Here is a 21,476-nt window from a genome sequence, read left to right as displayed (position 1 = left end):
GCTGTGCAGAGGTTCGGTGACTTCTCTGCATGGGTCTGGCTTTGAAAGGGAAGATCTAAGCAGGGGATTTAAAATGTCTGGATTATTCTTCTTTGTCACTTCCAGGCAATGGCAGGAAGAAGTGGGATCAGCATCTTCTGGGGAGGAAAAGGCCCCTCTGAACGCAGGCACCCAGAGCAGCAGGTGAGTCAGTAGGAGAGGAGACCATGAGAGGTGGTGGCAGTGTCTGTGGCTTCAAACAGGGGCTTGCTTGCTGCTGAGACCCTGAGGCTGGAACAGGCAGATTCAGCAGCTTGTTATTTCTCTATACAGGACACAGCACTTCATGTCTTTGGACCTCTGTTTTCTTACATCAACTTTTACATGTTACTTCCCCTTAAACAGTAAACTTCTTGTGGGGCAGCACATAAGTTAATTTTGATGACATCTGTGATTACAGAACTACTTATTTTTGCAACTACTCATGAAATAAATCTCAACATTTCAGATAGCATCTACCCACCATCAGGCAAGTGCAGCAGAAGATGCTAACGCTGTGTTCCCGTTTGGGTTTATACAGCAGCTCCGGAACTGTTCCTTTTAATGTAGTCCCTAAAGTGATGATAATTTCTCACAAGTGAAGTATTCATAGTGGTATTTGCAAGTCTGGGAGATGTGGATATGTGGATTAGCAAAACTAAGCTTAGCACCCACTGAATGTCTCATTGTCTTGGTGTTACAGCATTTTGAACCCTCTAACACACGTCTACACTGTTTTGACTTTTTTGCTGGTTTCACCATATACGTAAAACCTCTCCTGTGTTTACTTAAATATCATAAATACATTTGGGCCAAAGCTGTTTGGGTTTGTTTTCTCCCACAGGATGTATCCAGTTCAGGATATTATTTTCAGATAATGACTTAAATGGGAATATGCATGTTCATATACTGCTAACATGACTTCCATAATAATATGATCCCTTTTAGGAAATTATGTATGCAGAATCAGTGTGCTGGTAACTGCTGTATAAAGCTAAAATTCAAAAGTGACTGTTAATAACTTATCTGTCAAATGTACCCAACTGTCTTTGGGAAAAAATAATTGTTTCAATTAAAAAAAAAAGAGTCAGCTTTGGTTTTATTCTTCTAACGGTATTTGTATTTATCTTTATTATTGGCAGGCTACTACTCTTCAAACAAAACCCTACCCTATCATTACTGGAATAAAGTTTATCGGTTATTCATAAGCTGCAGAGAGATGTTTTCCCTTTTTTTCCACCCCTCTGCTGTTTTCAATGACCTCTATAGAAATCTTTCAAATAAAAATTTGTATTACTTTCTTTTTCCTTGGCACAAATACATTTTTCTCTGTATTTCTGTGCTGAAATTAATACAGTTCTATTTTTGTCCTTCCTTATCTGTACGTTAACAATAGGCTATGTCTTGCTCAGAATCGTCTCCGTGGCTCCCATTCCAGGGAAAGTCTTAAAGGCCTTCCCGTTCTCATTACCGAACGGTTTGTATTTCGAAGGGGGTTCAGTTAGCTACCTACAACTTCAATCCTATATCTCTAAATCCATGAAAGCTCCACGGGTGGCCTGCACCAGGACCACATCAGGCCCATGATGCTGCTCTGGACTCAGCAGCTCTGCTGATGAAAGCAGGCAGCTGTGGGAGATGTATGTCAAAAGCTGAAGTGCCAGTACAAAAACTGAAGAACTACATTATCGTTCCTGCATTTGGTGCAGTTAAAACCACATGTATGTTGTAAAAAGTTTCCCCTTTGGCAGTTATTCACAAGAGTTCTTACATGACTTGTGATTGTGATGCTGATGGCAATCAGATTCATGGGCAGGATGTTCGATGACACAGAAGTACTGAACATCATGCTTTAGGACATCCACCTGCATCCCAAGGAAGCAGGCATTTATGCCCCATCCCTGGCAGTGCTCAAGGCCAGGCTGGATGGGGCTTGGAGCAACCTGGTCTGGTGGGGGTGTCCCTGCCTGTGGTGAGGGGCTGGAACTGGGTGGGCTTGAAGTTCCCTTCCAACCCAAACCGTTCTAGGATTCTATGATTTCTCATTCCTTTCCCTGGACCAACTCAAGACAACCATGTTTTGAGGCAAGATGTTAGGTAAGACAGTCCACGTTTCATCTGATAATTCTCATCCTATGACATTAACTCCTTAGTGCCTTGAGTTGACTTTTCTCTGGATACTTGGAATTTTCTCTGGCTTGGAAAGCCCACCCCCACAGGCTTCCCTAGGTAGGAAAGCTGTCACTTTTCCCTGGATCACACAGTTGGTCTCATGGAGGATCATGCGGAGGCACATTGGAATCAGTGGGGATGATTGAAGGGCTTCATCCTGGAAGCTTAATGTGTAGGTACATTCTCTGAAAGCCAAGTACCCATGTTTTCAGCAGAACATTTACAACAGAAAATGCATGAGAGTGCCTTTGACAGAAGAATCACAGCGCCATGGTTGGTGAGGCAGTTGGTTGACGCTCCTTCTTTCCTCCATCCCAGCTGTGCACAGCTGGCGCACAAAGTTCTTGTTACCAAAAGTCCTAACTAATGGATCTGAAGGAGTGTTTGAGTTATCAGCGCCAACAGCCATCTTTGTTAGGGCTTTGAAAGGGAACGGGGAGGGCATTATGCTGTATGTTTATCAGGTGATGGATGATTAATATGTCTTAGCATACAATGAATGTGTATCTCTTCTTCACATGCTAATCACATGGCATTTATAAATGTCAGCACCTTATCGTGGCAACACACTCTGAATTTTGTGTGGTTTTAAAGGTATTTATTTTTAACATTTTTAACGTGTGTGTTATTAAGGTTGTGTCATTTGAAACTTCCCTTTTGCAATGATTTAGAAATATGGTGAGTTTTTCTTTTGATTTCTGAAGTAATTAAATTATTGCATTTTAAATCTAGTCTAAAAAAATCACTGCTGATAATATATTGTGTTTGTCAAACTACTAAAACGTAGCAGTTGGTATCGCCTTGGAATCTTAATCATGACAAAAATAATTTATAATTATTAGACCAAGAAGCTTCAGGGTTTTCCCGTTCTGCTTTTTTTTTAATGTTAAACCTCTTTGCTTTGCAACCTAAGGCCTTAATTTAGAGTTATAAATTATAGTTTTACCATTTGAGAATTGCATAATTTTCATTCAAAAATCCTGAATTTCATGATTTGCTCATAAAAATGTGCTTTATTATCAAGTGTGATAAGGAAGTGTGAGCCTTAAGGGGTTTTTATAAAGGTCCAGGGAGCATTTGGGTACAGAAAGTCCAATGAAAAACACACAAAGTTTCTGGACTCAGCTGCTGCTTAGGCTGAGCTTTTAAAACTGCAGAAGACTTTCTTCCCCAGCTATAATTTTTAGCTCCTTGATCCAGGAAGAACTACTGTTGTCTTCCAGAGACTTTACTGAGTTTGGAATTACACTAAAGAAATTAAGATTCTTTGAAAATCTGCACCTTGAAAGCTGTTGTTTTATTCTTGGGCAGTGAAATTGTTGAAGCTACATCTGAAGACTACTTGATGATGCTGAATTTGTAGGTTTAAATCTTTGGTTCTCAACCATTTTCTTAGTGATAAATATCCACATTTTCAAAATACTTCACTGGAATTGGCAGTAGCTGGCATCTTTGGCAGGGGCCTCACCAGGGTGGCCAAAGATTGAATCAGTTTGGAGCAAAAATAGCCTTGCAGCTCCAAGCAACAGTTTCTGAAACAAGCACTGGGTTATGCTGGCAAAACACCGAGGTTCTGCTTCGGTTCCTTCTTTGCTCCCTAATAGGACATCAGCCTCCAAGGCCAGCTAGCTGCCACCTTTCCATTGCACTAAAATAATTTAACTTTGTATAAAAGATTTATTCTCCTACATATCACCATCTGTGTTGTCACATATCTGTGGACCTGGGAATATTTACAGATCCTATCACAAATAATTCACAACCAGTTGCTGATTACTCTTTTTTCATTGTATCTCCTTAAAAATTCCATTTTTGATGCATCGTCCTAAAATGAAACTCATATGGTGTAAGGCTGGTGATGGGTAGAAAGAAAGGCAAATTTCTCCAAAACTCTTTGTAAGCTGTATCGCTCCCTGTATCACTGAGATATAAGCAGCCCTGGACCTACACAACCCCTCAAATGACTTCACGAATAGCCATCACCTTGTAAAGATGGTCTTGCTATTTTAATTAAAGGTCAGACAAAACTACAGCGTAACCCTTGGAGATGTTTTGTAGCAGTCATTTAAAGTGGAGTTGCTTTAACCAAGTCTTACTGTATTAGCAAAACAATGCCCAAACCCTTTCTAAGATTTACACAAACTGCAGCCTAGACAAAGAAGCCTCTGCCAAGTTCAGGCTGCGAGTTCAGCATCCATAAATCACAGCCTGGTCCTACCTCTGCTTTACCCCTACGGATTGTTGCAGAAGCGTTGCAGGGCTGTGCACTGCTTTGCTGGCTGCTCAGCACCAGCAACCGGCAGCACTGGGGGCTCCAACACCCCTAATGCAACCATGGGGCAGGACACTGCAGATGCATTGGGGATAGTGCCAGTTCTGTCTTCTGCCTGGCTTTGACTGCATGCTTGCGTGACAACCTTCATGGTAATTAAAAACAGTTTGGTTTTATGTAATTAATATTACCATGCTAAATACTGTAGTGATGCTCTGGCACAAGTATCCCAATTGTCAATCATGGACACAGTTGTGCAGCAGCGTGCTTCTGAAGGTCGTGCTGTAAGGCTTTATTCAAAGTGTCAGCTTTACTATTACAAGTGATCTCAAAAACCTGCAGGGCAGTTTTTCTTGCCAGATCTATGAAGAATTTTAGACTATTTGCTAAAAAAAAATAATAATGTCTGAATCTTAAACATGAGTCTTTCATTGCTGACTCTTCTACCTTTGGCCTTATTTGTGGATTGGTTTGGGGGAAAAAAAAAAAAAAAAAAAAGCAGGTGACCTGGTTTACTTCTTCATTCAGTGGCGAGCTGTAATGTATGCAGAGAAGGTGGCACAACCAAAAGGCTTTTCAGGGAAGCCATCTGCCCGCACACACTGCTTCCATGGGTTTACCTTTCAGATCTTATTTGCTTTTGGTTGCCACCCAGCTGAGGGTGGATGATGCTTTTCTCTGGTGCTTTAAAGGATGTTGCATGCTCAGATGGGTTATGATGATGTATGCTATGCATGTTCCTTTTGAAAAATTCGGAAGCATTTTCAGTGTTGATTTCCCTCAAGAGTTATTACACCCCACACAGATTGGCAGCACCGTGCCACAGTGCCAGGATTTATGAGGTGACCTTGGAGACACAGGCACTCCCAAATTGAAAACACTTGGCGCTAAACTTGAAATATATTTATTTCGGATTACCGAGCAGTCTCCACTATTGTATAAATCAGAATGAGATTACACAAAAAATACATAACATTTAGATAACATTTCATAACATGAGGGGATCCTCTCACACTTCGCTCAAGAGCAGACTCTCCCTCCTCCAGACTCTGTTTTGCAGTTGGGTCCAACCTTAAACTTTCACAGGATTCAGGAAAGGCAGCACTGGCCCCCGCTGCCCCCTCTATGAGCAGCAGGCTTTTTGGGGCCATTCTCCATCACACAGGAGCTGAGCATTCCTAAGGGATTGTGGGCAGGGATACATAGCGGCTGGTCAGGAGTGGGCCAACTAAAGATGCTCAGTTACCCCCAGGCACTGGAGAAGCCCCGGTGCCTTGCTTCACTGCTGCGTGTAGCACTGCCCAAGCCCCCTGGAGCCGTGCAGCCGAGCCCCATGTGCGGCTGAGCTGGGGGTCCCGGCAGCGCCCCCCCCGAGCTGCTCAGGGTGCTTCCCAACTGTCTTTGGGATCTGGGAGCTGTGCTAATAAAGAGGTGCTGATAGATGGCAGTGAAACATCCGCGCGAAGGCACGTCGAGTGTGAACCTGTAAGCAGCAATAAATGCGAATCCAACCTGCACTAATGTTAATTGTCATTCAGTTTATATCGATGTGCAGTTTATTAAACCATAAAGCAAGGCAGCAAGCACAGAGAACAGCTCTAGAGATAATTAAACATAATAAGGGTTTCACTTAATCCCTCAAAACCCAGGGGAGGCACAGTTAAGACTGAATACCCTCTTTGCACTGAAAGGCAGTTTTTTGCACAGCCATTTAAGAGCAATTCGAGGTACAAGGGTCCCGGGCAGGGGGAAAGGTAGGTTCCACCTGTGCTTCTGAAGAGCGGTTGGGATGGGTGGGTTTTGGTTTGGTTTTTTTTTGTTGTTGTTGTTTGTTTGTTTTTGGTTTGGGTTTTTTTTTTTTTTCCTTTTCTTTATGCCTTTGGATCACTCTGCTTATGAAGCCTGAACTCTGACTTTCAAAGCGGTTCATGGCTCATTATTTGCATCGCAGCAGCAAGCGCAGACCCTCAGGAGCCATCCTGAGCAAGGTCCCAGCGCGGCGGTGGCCAGGCGGCTGGCGAGCAGCAGGGATGGATGTACCTGCCCCGCTCGCCCCTCCGCCGCCTCTGCGCCCCGCACCGGGCGAGGAGGGTCAGCAAGGGGGTGCAAGGGGAGGGTGGGCTAGTCCTGCAAGGGGCTGAGGGTGGCACAGCAGGCGGATGGAGGAGAGGGGCAGCTTCTGAAGAGTGAGAACAATTACGGGAAAGCTGAGATGAATGCCGGAGGCCAACGCAGAGAGAGGAGGGGAGGGAAAAAAAATAATGCCCCGAGCTGTAATGTGGGACTCTCACGTCCCCCCTTAGTGGGACCCGGACTGGCGGAGGGTGGGAAAAAGGCAGGGAGCGGGAAGTAACCGGGCGCCCCCACCGCGGAGGGGCCGCCCCGGGTGCGCAGAGCCCGCGGGTGCGGATGTGCCCTGCGCCCGGCGGGAAGCGCCGCGCCGGGGCTATAAGGCCACAAAACAGGCGGCAGAATTGCCCCCCGCGTGGGGGCTGAGCCGCCGAGCGCTGTACCCCGGGCTTGGGGGGGGTGCGCCGCTGCGCGCAGGGGCCGCGCCCGGGCCGCGGGGCAGGAGGAGGGTTGAGGGCGGCCGCGGCTCCGCGGCTCCTCCGCCCGCCCCCCGCGCACGGCGCAGGTTTGGGGGGTGGGGTTTGCGCGGCGCTGCCCGGCTCCCCGGCCGCTGACGCTCAATGCTGCGGCCGCGGGCTGCTGCGGGAGCTGCGCACCTCGGGGCTGCCGCGCACGGCGGGCAGACAGCGCCCGCGCCCGCGGAGCCGAGCATGCCCCCCGCCCCGCCCAGGTAAGCGCGGCGCGGCTTTGCGGAAGGAGGAGGGAGGCAGATTTGAAAAGGCAAAACCAACCAAACAAAAAATTAAAAGGGGAATAAATAAGGAAACCGGTTGCGGCGCTGGGGAAGGAGAGCGCGGCTGGGCTGCGCGGGGCGGCGCGCAGCGGCTGGCCGGGAGCGCGGTGCGGGGCGCGGGGTGCGGGCGGCAGGGCGCTGCGGAGCCCGGGGCGCGGTGGGTGCTGCCGCCCGCGCTCCCCGCCGTGCCCGCGGAGCGGGGTGCGCAGCGCAGCGCGGCCGCGGTGGCTCCGCGGAGGGGGCTGGCTGCGGGTCCGCGGGCACTGGCAGCGGGGAGCGCGGGCTGGGGCGCTGTGCGTGGCTGCGGGCGGGGACTGCCCCCCCCCCCCCCCCCCCGGCCGCCAGGAATGCATGCGTAACTTTTTGCTCGATCCAGCCAGGGTGCCGTGCTCGAGTTTTAGCTTCTTTAGCTTTCCCCAGGCTGATGTTGCTTCCGTGTTGCGAGAAACATAATGCAGCATGTTGTTTTATTTATCCCAGACAGGAATGACTTGCTCTCTAAACTACAAATTAAACGATGCTGCTTGCATAACAAGTGGAAATAGTTCGTATCTTACATACTAATTATCCATTGCCTTTTAGACTAAGCAAAAGCGTGTTGGGTTTTTATTGGGTTTTTTTAAATTATTGTTATTTGCAAGGAGGGTTCAATAAAAGAGTCTGATGTCTTGCAGCAACGTATTCATTTTCCCTTGCTGGATTAAAGTGGGCAAAGGATTAGGAGCCAGCATGGTGATAAGGCACCCTGAGGTGCAGGGAAGGAGGGGAACGTGTGGCGGTAGAGAAGTCAGGTTTTGTGCCTGTGCTTGCACATCCTCCCCTTTACATGGTTCAGTTCGGGACCTGCATCCTGGCCGATCCATCATGTGGATGGGCGCAGGGGCTGGTGTCACGCTCCCGTTGCAATGGTCGCACGGCTCCCGACATCCTGACAGCGGCTGCCGCGCTCCTGCTCAGCCGGGGAGCCGGGATGCCACGGCCCGTGCACGTCCCGGTGGCGGCGGAGCTGTCGCAGCCCCTTCCCCCGTTTCTCTAGCTCCCGGCTGCTCCGTCCCAGCTGCACACGGAGCCCCCAGCCCCGGCTCCCGCACGCCGGGGCTCCCCGCGCTGCTGCCGCGGGAGGCAGGGTGAGGGGGCTCTGCGCTGGGGGCAGCCTGGTGGACCCTCCAGCAGCCTTTTCTGCTGCTTTCCTGGCCAGGACACTGTTTTTCCTTCTTTTCTGGACCTGAGGAGCTTGCATTTTTACCCTGTCTGTAAGTCCCTGCAAACTGCTTAAATGGCTCTTGAATAATCCTTCAAAGTCACCTCCCCTCTTTAATCTAATACCAAAAGGACTTACTTTACATGGCTAATCCCTCTTTTACTTGCTGTACAGCCTCATTTAGAGGTGTGCACACTGCTAATTTTCCCAAAGCAGCCTGCTTTAGACAATGGCTTCCTCTGGCGTGCAGCAACCTCTCCCTCCCGTGCTGAACTCTGGGCAGAGCTGAATACCTCTGACAACGTTTTGCTTGATTTCAGGAGGTGTTTCATCAGACCCCATCAAACACACGTACCCTTCGCAAGAAGCCACAGCAAAATCTTTGTGTGTATTTGTAGGTAGCACCTACTGGGAGGGTCTCCTGCCCTGTGTGCCCCTGTACTGGCAGCCCGGGGGCAGGCACTTGGGTGGGGAGGGCGAGGGGGGGACTGGAGCAAAGCAGGGTGTGCCTGCAGGTAGGTGGAGTTGAATGATCCTGGAAAAAATTCTGGCAACTTTGGAAAGTGTCCCTGCCCATGGCAGGGGGGCTGGAACTAGATGATCTGTAAAGTCCCTTCCAGCCCAAACCTTCTGTGATTCTGTGACTTGGAAATTTTCCCATCCTTATCTTCTGCAGCGGAGTCGAGCTCTCTAGCCCATCTAGTGTTCCCAGAATTTTAAGCTGGTGCTGTTCTACATGATGACAAAATAGATGTTTTGAATGTGAATGACAGCAGAAGAAAAGCTTACCTTTGCAAGAAGCCTCGCTTCTCCCTTAGCATGTAAGCAGTAAACATGATGAAATGGTACTGCCTTCAAACCCTAACTGTACGTGCACGCAGTGATGTCCGGAGCTGCTCAGCCCCTTGCCTGAGGTCACCATGGATGTCCGATGAGGGGCAAGCATGCCCTTGGTGTGGTCTGGGTCATGGGAGGGGGCAAGCGTCATCGTCTCCTCTTCTCCAAGCCAGGAGGACACATTTGACTGTGATGTGGCACAAGCCTTCTTGGATGGGTGGTCTCTGAGACCACAGCTGTCCTTCCCTGGGGTGGCCCTCGTCGTATTTCCAGTGTAACCCCTCCGTCGCTTGTTTCCCAAGTGCTGAATGTAAACGGTCAGCTGAGGAGTGTTTATTCTAGAGGGAAGACCAGCAGCACTGGAAGGCAGCAAGCAGCTGGGGAAAGAGCTCACCTTGGTTCCCAAACTTGCACCTCGTCATGTGTGAAAGTTTCTTGTTGATATGCAGATCTTTATTTTTATTGTGATTAACATTTCTTTGATTTAAAATATGCTCCTCTGTGCGAAGAAAACAGGTGTAAGGTCCTTTATAATTTCTACCAGAGGTGCAAAACTTCGGAAGAATTTTGGAGATGTTCTTGTGCCACGGGACTTATTTCGGTGGGTTTAGGGAGTTGGCTTTGTCTGGCAGTTCTGTGCAGTTAACTTGATTTTTTTTTAAAAAAAATTAGAAAATCAGAGGTAAAGGCAAGGCAGAGCTGAGGGAAGGATATTAACCACAAGGTAGCTAGATCATTGCCTTTTTAATTTTCTCTCACTGTCTTTGGGAATTTTATTTGGCGAAGCGTGATGGAGGTGCCAGCTCCCCCGGCTGCTCTGCACCAGGGGCACGGGTGGGCACAGCCCTGGCGCCACACAGACAGCTCGGGCTGCAGGCAGTGCCGGAGAAGATGCTCTTGCTTAAAAATACTCTGCTGCGTTTGAAAGTTCGTAAATCATCACAGGTCTATTTTTAGCCATGTTAGATTATAGCTAGTCTGGGGTTTCTTCCCATCTGCGGCCTAAAACGACCCGATAATGTCCCTGTAAAAGCTGTTTACACGCTCCTTTTGATGTTGTGGGTGACCTGTTGTTCAGCCCCATTACCATCCAGGGGACGGGGCTCCATCTGAAGAGGGTTTGGTGCAACAGTTGGGAATTTTCCTTCACATGCAGAACCTGGAAGGCTGCTGCTTGGTGCATGAGTGATGTGCAGCCCCTGACAGGAAGGTAATCACAAACACAGAAAAGTAACATGAATCACACAAAATCCACAAATGTCAGCTCTGAAGCTCTAATCTAGGCATGCTGCCAAGATTTAAACTTGCACACATCTTTACTGTTATCTGCTACAGTGGTTACTCAAATACAAATATGAATATCATGACAGTAGTGATTCATTCTTTTTATTATTAGCAAAGCAAATATATAATGACATCCGACTGATTTACTCTTTCATGTGAACACACAACTCTTCCCTGTCCCCTACCATCATCCACCAAAAATGGTGATATTAAAACTAAAACTCTAGTGTAAAATCTGCTTGCAATCTTAGCATAAATGAGGTTCACATTTCATTAGGAACCAAAACAACAGTATTTTCTGCACTAAGTTTGCAGTACTGTATGTGTTATACTTGGGAAATAACTTCATTCTTTGCTTTTCCCTAGAGACAAGCAGTCACTTTGTATCTTAATCTGCAGGATAAAAATCTGTTTCAACAGGACACCAAGAAAAAGAAAGCTTTGTTGGTTTGGGTTCTTTTAATTGTTAGGTTAAATCACTGAAAGTCAAACCCTCAGGACCAACAGGGTGAAAGTATTTTCGAAATAATTAATCTAGTGACTTTTCTCATATGCATGATTCAAATTTAGGAAGCTAGAGCATAAGGAGCAAGTTTTGACTTTGCAATATAAACGGGGAATTTTGCTCAGGTACGTAATTGCAGCACAGATGTATCAGCATGTGGACTTCAGCAAGGTAAGTGTTACACTTACTGCATTATTCCACTTCAAAAAAATGTCTTGTGGACTCAAGAAAATAATCTACAACCATCAATTTTTTAAAATTACCTTTACAGTATTTTTCTAAACATTGTTTAAACAGCTCAAGGTTTCAAAATTGAGGTTCTACCACACTTGTTTCTTCTATTAATTCTTCCATGAGCTCCCAGTTGATACTTTGTTACTTGAAGATTTGCTGGAGATGCCTCCAATATGGCCAAACATCTTTATTAATAAATTAAAGTTTTGATACATCCCATACCAAGCTCTCCTAAGATGCAAGTCAAGTCCCCCAATGGCACTTCACCACCTTTTCTCTTCTGTTTTTCCAGAGGCTCTGAGCCAGGCTTCAGTGAGACTTGGTGGACACGATCATTATTAACCATCTCACGGTGGACACGATCATTATTAACCATCTCACGTGGGCTTTCCCCATTTTGTTTGCAGAGTAAGATGTGGCTGAAATAGCAACTGTTAGGCTTGGCTTTCTCCAGATTTCTTTTAACCCAGGAGGGCAATGTGACAGCACTCCCTGCCATGCTCATGGAGTCGTAGAATGGTTTGGGTTGGAAGGGACCTTGAAGTCCACCCAGTTCCAACCCCTGCCGTGGGCAGGGACACCTTCCACTGGACCAAGTGGCTCCCAGCCCCATCCAGCCTGGCCTTGAGCACTGCCAGGGATGGGGCACCCACAGCTGCTCTGGGCAGCTTGGGCCAGGGTCTCACCACCCTCACGGTGAAGAATTTCTTCCTAATATCTAACCTAAATCTGCCCCATTACCTCTTGTCCTGTCACTACATGCCCTTGTAAAAAGTCCCTCTCTAGTTTTCAGCGGTGGTTCATCTTCCTTTTGTGGTCCTTGTTCACAAGTAGCACAGTCCAAAAGACTCCTCCATCAGTGTCCCTGCACCGCCCACAGGCTTCCTTGGGAGTAGTTTAATTTCTTCGTGAGTTAAATGCCACTCACTGCCTGTGAGCTAAGGGCTGGCCTTAGGGGCTGGAGGAAGCCCAGAAGCTGTCCAGGTGGCTGGCAGCCAGGTTTCCCTTCCTTGGACTGGAAGTATTTGGCTCATATCTGAGCTGGACTCTGCTGTTAACTTAGCTGGAGGTTTGCACGGGGTTGATGTTGTTACTTTTATGGGACAGATTGTGTATTAGCAAAGAACATTGTAAAAACTCACTGAAAAGTAGGTGAGTGAAGGGCAAAGTAAACATCCTGGCTACCTGCCGTGGTGCCGGGCTGCCTTCAGCAGGTCTTGGCCCATCCATGGCAGCCATGGTTTCTGACACCACCAGGTGTGAGCTCTTTGCTAGGCTGACGTGCTGGATCTTCTCCCGTTGGACCTTTTGTGGGACCCCCACATTTTATATAGCATATGTGTAAGGAACCTGGATCTGGTGGGCTACCAATGGTGCATAAATTCATTTCATGTGATTTTCTTTTTCCGGGGTACTATGTGATAACACTGTGCTTGGTATTAATGGTGTGACCCATGAGAGGTGTTTGAAAGGCATGCTGAGCACTGAACAGAGGAGGGTTCTTCACCTCCTGCACAGAGCACCAAATACATTTAATAAAAAAAAAAATTATTTTTTTTTTTATCACTGCTCCCTGCTCTTGTGAAATGAAGGCAAAAACTATCCTGTCCTCTTGTCATGAATGAATGGATGAATCTTCTTGGTCTTTGTCTCCCAGTCTTTTTTTTTTTTTTTTTGGAGGGACGGGGAAAGCTTCCAAAGAGCACTCAACTTTAGCTTTTTAAAAAGAGTTACTTATCATAAGAGCAGAACATTTGCCTATGAGGGTTTAGTCCAGGAATGACTTCTCATATTTAATTGATCTGTATTGTTCAATTAGGGAGATGTATAATGCCTTCTGTTGTGCATGTATAGCTGGAAGTAGAAATGAATGAAATATGAAGTACAGCAGAAGAGTAATTTCAAACAGAATCAGCTCTTAGCAATGTACTAAACAGGATTTCAATCCAGGCCCTGATACGTGTGAGTAAATACGAATTGTGTAAATACATCAGATCGTTAACTTTGAGATGCAAATTATTTTGAATTATAGTATTTCTTCTTATTCTGGCCAGAATTCAGTAACTTTTTTGTTCCAAATCATATTTATAAACATTTCCAACTTGTGAATTCATGTTCAAATGTATTTCAGCATGTTACGCTTCTCTGGAAACAGCTTGTTTGGGTTTCAGAGCCCCCCAGTTTCCCCAGTACGGGTGGGCTGTCAGGAGCAGGGCAGAGCACACAGCAGCGTGGCACTCGGAGACACGAGTGGCACGGATCCCACAGGGTGGCAGCACTCAGCCCGCAGCACCCAGCTCCTGACCGTGCATCCCGCTGCCCATTCCTCCTGCTGCATCCTGCAGCGCATCGCTCCCAGTATATCCCGCAGCGCATCCCTCCCGGTGCATCCCACTGCCCGGCCCTCCCAGTGCATCCCGCAGCGCATCCCACCTGCTGCACCCCCCTGCCCGGATGCCAGATCCTGGTGCCAGAACGGCCACGCAGCCTGGGAGCTTTGGGAGCGCACCCTTCTCTGCAGGCCTGGGGAAGAACTGGTGCCACTTTGCAGGTTTTAGGCAGATAGTGAATGTTATGCCTATAACACAATTTCAACAGTATAATTTTCTTAGGATTACTAATTCTGAGGAATCAATAAAAAACCATGCATCATTTTTCTCCTTGACATCTTTGTTTCATGATTCTCTGCTGACCAACAAGGCCGTTCTGCTTCTCAGCGTACCCCTCATTTTTTCCCACCACTTGTATACTCACCACTATCCATCTTCACTCACAGCCTGCCGCAGCAGGTCCTCTCACACTGTGGCTGATGGGGGGGCTTGCTCAGCATCACCCTCTCTGCTCCTCCCCAGCTCCTTTGGTTTCAACACAAGATGCTCAAGAGGGTTCCTCTGTGGGATCCAGCACAGTTAGACTTGCCAATAGAAAGCGCCGATTATTCATGAAGAGTGGTTTTAAACTTTGCAGAAATCAGTGGTGACGAGCAGCAAGCGTGTGGTGTGTGCGGAGAAGCTGTCCTGCGCGGTGCATGGCACGAGGGCTGGTTGTCGGTGTGCAGTTCTTCTGCTCGACAGCTTGCAGGAAGGCTTTCAGGGATGTCCTGGTAAGGATAGCTCAGCGTTAGTCCAGTCCAAAAATCTGTGTGGCAGAAGAGGTCTGCCGGCTGCTTTGGCAGCTCCATTTTTGGTGGGCATCAAGCAGGTGTCTCCTGGGCAGGGATAAGGTCAGTGGGCAGAAAGGACTGGCAGGGCAGATGGAAGGCGCTGACCATCCTTCCGTCTCTGATCTCAGCAGTATTTTCATATTGTTTGCCAACACTTCCTACAATTAATATTAAATGAATATATCACACATTGTTTTACCAGGGAGGCAGAGATGGGAAAAGCAGATGCAGAGCAATGCAAAGCGTCAGGCTGGGTGTCTCCTGGGGAGCACCAGTAACGCGCTGGTTTGAGTCAAGGAATGACTTGGGTGAATTCAGTGTTTGATGGGTCTCTTCTAATTGCAGATGTGAAAAAAACCAACCACTAGTCAAATACAGCTGTAAATGAATAGCGCAGAACAGGGATTGACTCAATATTTTCTCTAGTCGAGTGGAAAAAAGGAAACCTAGTATGAGAAATCTGGAAAGGTCAAATTAATTTGTACTTGTGTGATAATGGGTAATACCTCTATTGTTTATGAAGCTTGCAAAATCTCTCTGGTGTTAACCACTGTGATAGATCTGATGGTGATTTTGAGAAATTAAAAATGAAGTAACAGTTGTTCCACCCTCTTCTTGCCTTTATCTGTTTTGATTTAGGATTCCTTTGAAAAGTTACATGTTCTTTATGAATTAGTTGAGATGAAATTTATTCAGTTTTCTTGACTTCAGTGTGCTGTCGCTAAAGGGAGGAGATAATTTTAAACCAAAAAGATTAATAGTGAGGTTGGTAAGAGTAAGACTGAAAACCTGCTTGTGTCTTGCTGCTTAAGCATTCTGACTGTGTTTCCCTGTTTGTTTATTTTGCTCCGGTCTTTACTGTTTATTTACTAGGTGCCTTCTGCTGCCTCTGTTATTCAGGCAGATTTGCAGCTTCTTTTAGTAGCCACTGGACATTGTGTGGATTTTTCTGGGATCCTGCTTTCTTTCCTGGGAGTGACAATGCTACCAAACTGCATAATTTTCCATGAAACAATAGAGGACTATATCGGGAGTCCCTTCTGCCTCGTGTACAGCAAAATGTGTAGGCTCCAGAGGAATTCATTTGCTAGGCTTATCGCTGAGACATTTAATATCTAGAATGATTTAGTATATCAAATTCTAGAGTTTTGGGCTGAATGTAGCTGCATTCGTCATTGTTGCAGAACCTTGACAGCGAACAAAAGGTGCTGCGGGGAACCATAACTCATGCAGCAAATTAATGGGTTCCCGGCTTCACTTGCTCAGCTAAATGGAAGCAGGGAACGGTGTGGTCTTGCCGGCCGAGGGCTTTGTGCAACAAGTGTGTGGGTTAGGAGTTTGCATGTCCTTCATCCCTGGAGCGGAGATGAAAAGCACAGACTTCTTGCCAGCTGCCTGGGACTGGTGTTTTTCACTGTAGAAGGTACTTACCTATAAATGACTTGAAAGGGGAAAAAAAACCACCAGCTTGTTAGCTGTTATGGGAGCATGATGCAATTGTTTTCGCAGAAATTTTTTTTCAGGGAGCATCCACAGAAGGGAAAGGATTTGACTGGGAAGGTTTCACGTACTCTAGATTTTATCATGTCACACTGCAACAGAAACCTTAAAGCTATGAGCACAGGACGTCCAGTAACACTCACAGGCTGCATACCGTGGCTGATAGTTTTGCCACTGGAAAGGTGTGTGCGTTGCAGAGGCATATGTGATCGCCTTCAAGCGACTGGTTCTCCCAGGTAGGTCTGGGTTGACAGAGCGCTTTGGCCATAGACAATCCCATGCAGGCTCTTCCAGACCAGAAACCTCTCCAGGATCCTCAGCAGTACTCATGGTTTAGACTGTTTGCCATAGGAGGGCTGCAGCCCCGCATCTTCCTGGCCCTGATTTTGCTCTTACCCTTTTTTCCAGTTCTGCCGCCCTTACTGGCAGACGAAACCAGTTCTGGAAAAGGTTCCTGTCCTCTTAGTTGCCAAATTACTGGGTGTGCTGAAAGACGCGGCATAGCTAAGAAATACGGGATGAGGAGAGACGATGCTCTGAAGTGACAGTTTACTTGGTGGTGTGTTTTTTAGGCAGGGTGAGGTCAGCCTGTTCGAAGTGATCAGCAGCTCCTGAGGCTTGGATGTGGACTGGGGTTGTTGAGCACTTCATCGCTGGAGTTGTTGAGCACTTCATCGTGAAGAGCTGCCTGTACATTTGGTAATTGGCTCAATCACCCTCAAGGGCTTAGAAGATAAACATGCAGCAACGACTGAGAAAACAAATAGATGGGGGGATGGATGACGTCGTAGTGAAGCGGCTTGAATCTGCAGCTGAGTTGCACCGAGAGGGCTTCAGAAAACGTGCAGAACTGGGTGGCTGCTGAATGCTGCCACTGCGTGGTGTTGGCCACGTCAGGCAGTTTTTTCAGTTCTGAACTTGCACTTCCAAAGTTCAGGAAGGCTCTGCGTTGTCTGGTGGATCAGTCAGCTGTCCAGAGCACCTTTGCAGCATACTGAGCAGTTCAGTACGCCCACATTTGCTCTTTGGGGGGAAAAACCACCAGAAACAAGGTCACCTGCTCTCACCGCAGGTTTATGGCTGAGCTGGAGATGCCCTTCTCCAGAAAACAAAACATGATGAGTAATATGGTCTTTTAAAAAGCAGAGAGCACTCTAGATGCGTGTTTGAAACTGATGTAAGGCACAGAAGCGGTTGTGTCCCAACATGATCTGAGTATGCAGGGATTGCGTCGTTGCACGGAGCTGTGCTGCCAACGTGGATTGAGCGGGTTTGGTCGCTGCTCCTGTTTCCTTCAGGGTGGGGTGGCTTTGGTTGTTGGTGAGGGGGGTAGGGTTTGAGGATCTTCTCATCTGCTTTCAATCTTGATTTTTTTTCCTTGGAAGAGCAAGTTTCAAGGTCAGTCAGTGTTTTTCCAGTGTGTCAGTATAAAGTCCGGGTCTACCGCATGATTGTACTGTCTCATCTGCTTTCTGCTTCAATCTTCTGGACCACTGAAGTTAGAAACTTGACAGCATGTGGCAAAAGATGCCAATAATAGCTCAGTAATACCTTCTGGTTTGTTCAATCCTGTGTAAGTGGGAGTTTGCAGCGGAGCTGAATAGCACACCATTGCCCAGCCTCGGGTGGTATGAATAAAGTCCTTACAGTAGATTAAGTGATAGATCACAGCTCCACTGCAGACGTTGTACGGAGGAGCCCATTCGGCAGCAGCTAGCATAAATGGACAGAAGTGCAGTGTTTGTGCTACTGTTTATTTAATTACTTTAGGTTTGCTTGTCTGTATACACGTGCCTGCGCAGCCAGTCTGGGCTGAGCAGGAGTGAAGGAGATGGAAGGTGCTTAAAGAAGCCAGGATGGATGGCTGCAGGCTCTGTCACCTCTTTGCTTTGGGAGAAGAAAGGTGTGGGAGTTACAGAGGAGGTGGAAGAAGTACGAAGAGCATGTGGCATGTCAAGAAAACTTCAAAAGGCCAGGAAAAAAAAAAAATCTTCCCTTTCAATTCTTCCTTTCTCCTCTACTCAGAGTCTACTGTCTTTACTGCCTCAGTGGCTCCATCCGCGTGGAGGCTCGTGCAATGTCTCAGGCAACTAGCAGTGAGAACAGTGGCCCACAGAAGACTGAAATACGGATGCTTCTCTTTTGCCAGCACAATCTAAGTAAGACTTGCCAAAAAAACCCTGTTTCTGGTGGGTCTGCTGCCAAAAGAGGCTTTCTTGCTTCCGAAGAGGAGGGACTGACAGTGGTTAGCTGGACCAGTTCCTCCATCTGCAGGGACCTTCCTCCTGGCTGCTGAGGGATGGGAGTGCTCCTCCTGCCCAAAGAAGACATCTAGCACAGGTGTTTCTGTTCTGGTCCAGGAGGAAGATCCTTCAAATCCTGTTTTAAAAGGATTTAACCTGGCACTGGAGTGGTCCCCACACTGAAACCAGCCCCAGGGCCAAACCCTCAGCTGCTACACTGCTGCTTTTTTCCTTTGTTTTAACACATCAGGAGGTTCTGACATGTGTGGTGTAAGTGTACAGTTTTGTGGACAAGCCAATGCTTCCGATCATTCCCAGTGTATCCAGAGACAGCAAGGCTACCTCGGCTAGCCTGCTTGCTATCAGCCCGCACTGCATCTCAGAACCATTTTATTATGTTTATTATTGTATTTTAGAACCATTACCTAAAATACGGAATTGCTGCCCCTAGAAAAGTGGATTATCCTTTCCTGGATAGCTAATTCTATTTCACTCAAGAAAATTTGATTCATATTTCTGAAACATTGCCACTAAACAGCTTTCTAAGCAGAGTTGCAGTACAAGACCAAATTAGATTCGTGTAAGGGAGAGGGGAAATATTGTTGTTGCAAGTGTCCAAAGGGGTTGAAATGAAAATAATTTTATAGATCAAACTTAAATTGAGTTCAGATATTACAGAGACAGCACAGTGCTATACCTGGGAAATCCCATCTGTCAAAAATAAACTTCAGGGTCACATTTTCAAATGGCAGTTTGGTTCTGGATCATGTGGCGTCTGTCTCTGGCGGAGCTGGGATGTCAGCCCCATTGCTGCCATGGCATGACCATGCAGAGCAGGTTGGGCTGCGTGAATCTTCTCAATTTAAAAAAAAAAAAAAGAACAAAAGAAGGTGGAGGAATGCTTTTCAAGGATTTATAACATCCTTCACAAATTGCACCAGTCTGAAATGGCAGATACTGTTTGTCTCAGTGACTTTGACTTTTGACTAAGTCTCCAAAAATTTAGGCCAGACTATAGCGAAGCCCAGCGTCCCAGAGAAAGTACCTTGTGAAGTTCTGCAGTTGGAAGTAGAAGCAGTTTCAATTAAACTTGAGAACTTACTTGACCCATATTACTGTAGTACCTGAAAGGACTTAACATTTTAGGTCTTTGATTATCCTTGTGGAATTCTTCTGAGCTGGTTGTGTGCTGTTTTATTGGGGATGAGGAACTGAGATGCACATCCCAAGATGGTCAGAGATACAGAGATATTTAGGAACTTCAGTTTCTAGTAATCTCTATCCAAATTCTTTGGATTTTAGGGTACTGAGCTATTAAAAATACTAAGTTTATGCCAGAGGAGAAATTTTAACACCGACTTCTTATTCTCCATGGATTGCATCATAATTCCGTTCTATGCTTAAACCAGATGTAATTATTTTTCCACCTGTGTTTTGGCTTTGGATCAGTCCTTCCCACCTGCATGGGATTCAGGATCTCTCTGAATACTTGCTTTAAAACTATCAATACTTGGGACTGAAAGTATATTTTTGAAAATGTAATCAAACACAATTTAGCTGTCTGAAACATTATGAGTAGACCTAAGCATTCACATAGAAATACTTGACAATATCTATACTAACATAATGTCATCCATTAGTATTGTGTAAAATATAAAATATCATGCAATATTTAAATCCAGCTGCAGTGAATCCTCTGTAACTATACTGACGGTATCTAAATTTAGTAACTAATTAAATTCCATGGAACAGAAGAATGCATTTCTCCACTGCAATCTACTTCTTGTAAGGACAAAGATTATGTGCAATAGCTACACTTCTATTTTTATATAATGTAATATATTTTTTATATATATTAACTATATACCTGTGCTTTCTGAATTTCTACATCTGTATTTCAGCACCTCTGCTGAAGAGGACCTGGGGACCCTGGGTGGTGCAGGCTGAATGTGAGCTGGTGCTGAGGCTCAGCCGCCCTCAGGTCTGGCCCGTGGCCACAAGGCTGGGGGGGGACTGTCACCCCTCCCCCGGCACTCAGTAGTCCACATCTGGACCCTGCTGTCCAGCTCTGACCCCTCCGTGAGATGGTTGCTGATGGAAGTGGTTGAGCTTGAGGGGGTTACTGGGGTTGCAGGGACAGTGCCCTGAGAATCTGGGTCTGGATTCATCCAGACTCTGCTCAGAGGATCCTTCATCCACGACCAGAATGGCTCTTTTCACCAAAAATGCCAGTTCATGCATTTTCTTTTCCAGCCACTTCACTGACCAAACCTCTGGCTGCGGATGACTCCGGCTTTAAGACTGTGATGAAATTAAGCATGTACCCAAGCCCTTACGGGATCAGGGCCAAACACTTTAAATAATTGATGGGCTGCTTTATTTCGTCAGCCTTTCTGAAGTAAACTGAGTTTCAGATGAGCATGAGCTGACTTAGATGTTTAGGTGGGGAAAAAACAGCCTCTTTGAATTGCGCTGATTTCCCACAGGGTTACCTTGGGACCAGAAAAAATAATTTCTTCAGCTTGATCCTTCTTTCCCCCTCTCTAAACAAACACTTTTTTTTTTTTTTGCTTTGTTTTCTGTTCAGGCCTTTTGGATTCTTTTGCAGGAAAAAAAAAAAAAAAGAATCCTCTTAAACATATAATCTGAAAAGGGGAGGGGAGGAAAGTTGTCATTAGTATTTGTGAACTGAAGTTGGCCAACTGTCCCAGGGGTATTTTGATTTTGCAGGGTATATGTCTGTGTAATTTCTGTAAATGTCGATAAATTAATAATACAGCTAGAATAGATGTGTTTCCTGTAACACTTGCCAGTGTGTGTGAGGCAATGCAAAACTAGAAGAACTGAAAGTTGCTGACCCAAATATGGTGTAAGATTAGAAGAAAAGGTGAATGGAGGGTAAAAAAGTAAATAGCAGGAGAAGCAGATAATGAGCATCCATGCTTTGGTTGCTAAATGGTACTGTGGTCATGCAGACTGGTCTGCAGGAAGGATATTGTTTGTACAGGCAGGATATGGGAGAAAGGAGAATTAGTTTGTTGAAAAACAAGCAGGAAATGTGTGTCTGTTTGGGACGGCTCCGCATATTCCACATCTGCAAATGGCTAAATATATTAGCTGAAAATAGCAGTGTGACAGAAACAGCAGAGTTACGCTCGGCTTCAGGGGGAGGGAGCTGCAATAG

General features: G+C 46.3%; 1 protein-coding gene across 2 annotated transcripts in view; it reads left to right on the top strand.

Moving 5' to 3' along the window:
* The first annotated feature begins 7,088 nt into the window (after nucleotides 1-7,088).
* LOC130148520 (contactin-4) overlaps nucleotides 7,089-21,476 on the top strand; it is a 339,116-nt gene continuing 324,728 nt past the window's right edge. For both annotated transcript variants that reach the window (XM_056337222.1, XM_056337218.1), the window contains exon 1: nucleotides 7,089-7,262. The gene's annotated coding sequence lies outside the window, so the exon portion shown is untranslated. The remainder of the gene's footprint in view (nucleotides 7,263-21,476) is intronic.

This window comes from Falco biarmicus, chromosome 4, assembly GCF_023638135.1.
Source record: "Falco biarmicus isolate bFalBia1 chromosome 4, bFalBia1.pri, whole genome shotgun sequence".
Lineage (NCBI taxonomy): Eukaryota > Metazoa > Chordata > Aves > Falconiformes > Falconidae > Falco > Falco biarmicus.
Note: the sequence above shows the minus strand (reverse complement) of the source record. Positions and strands in the feature narration are given on the sequence as shown.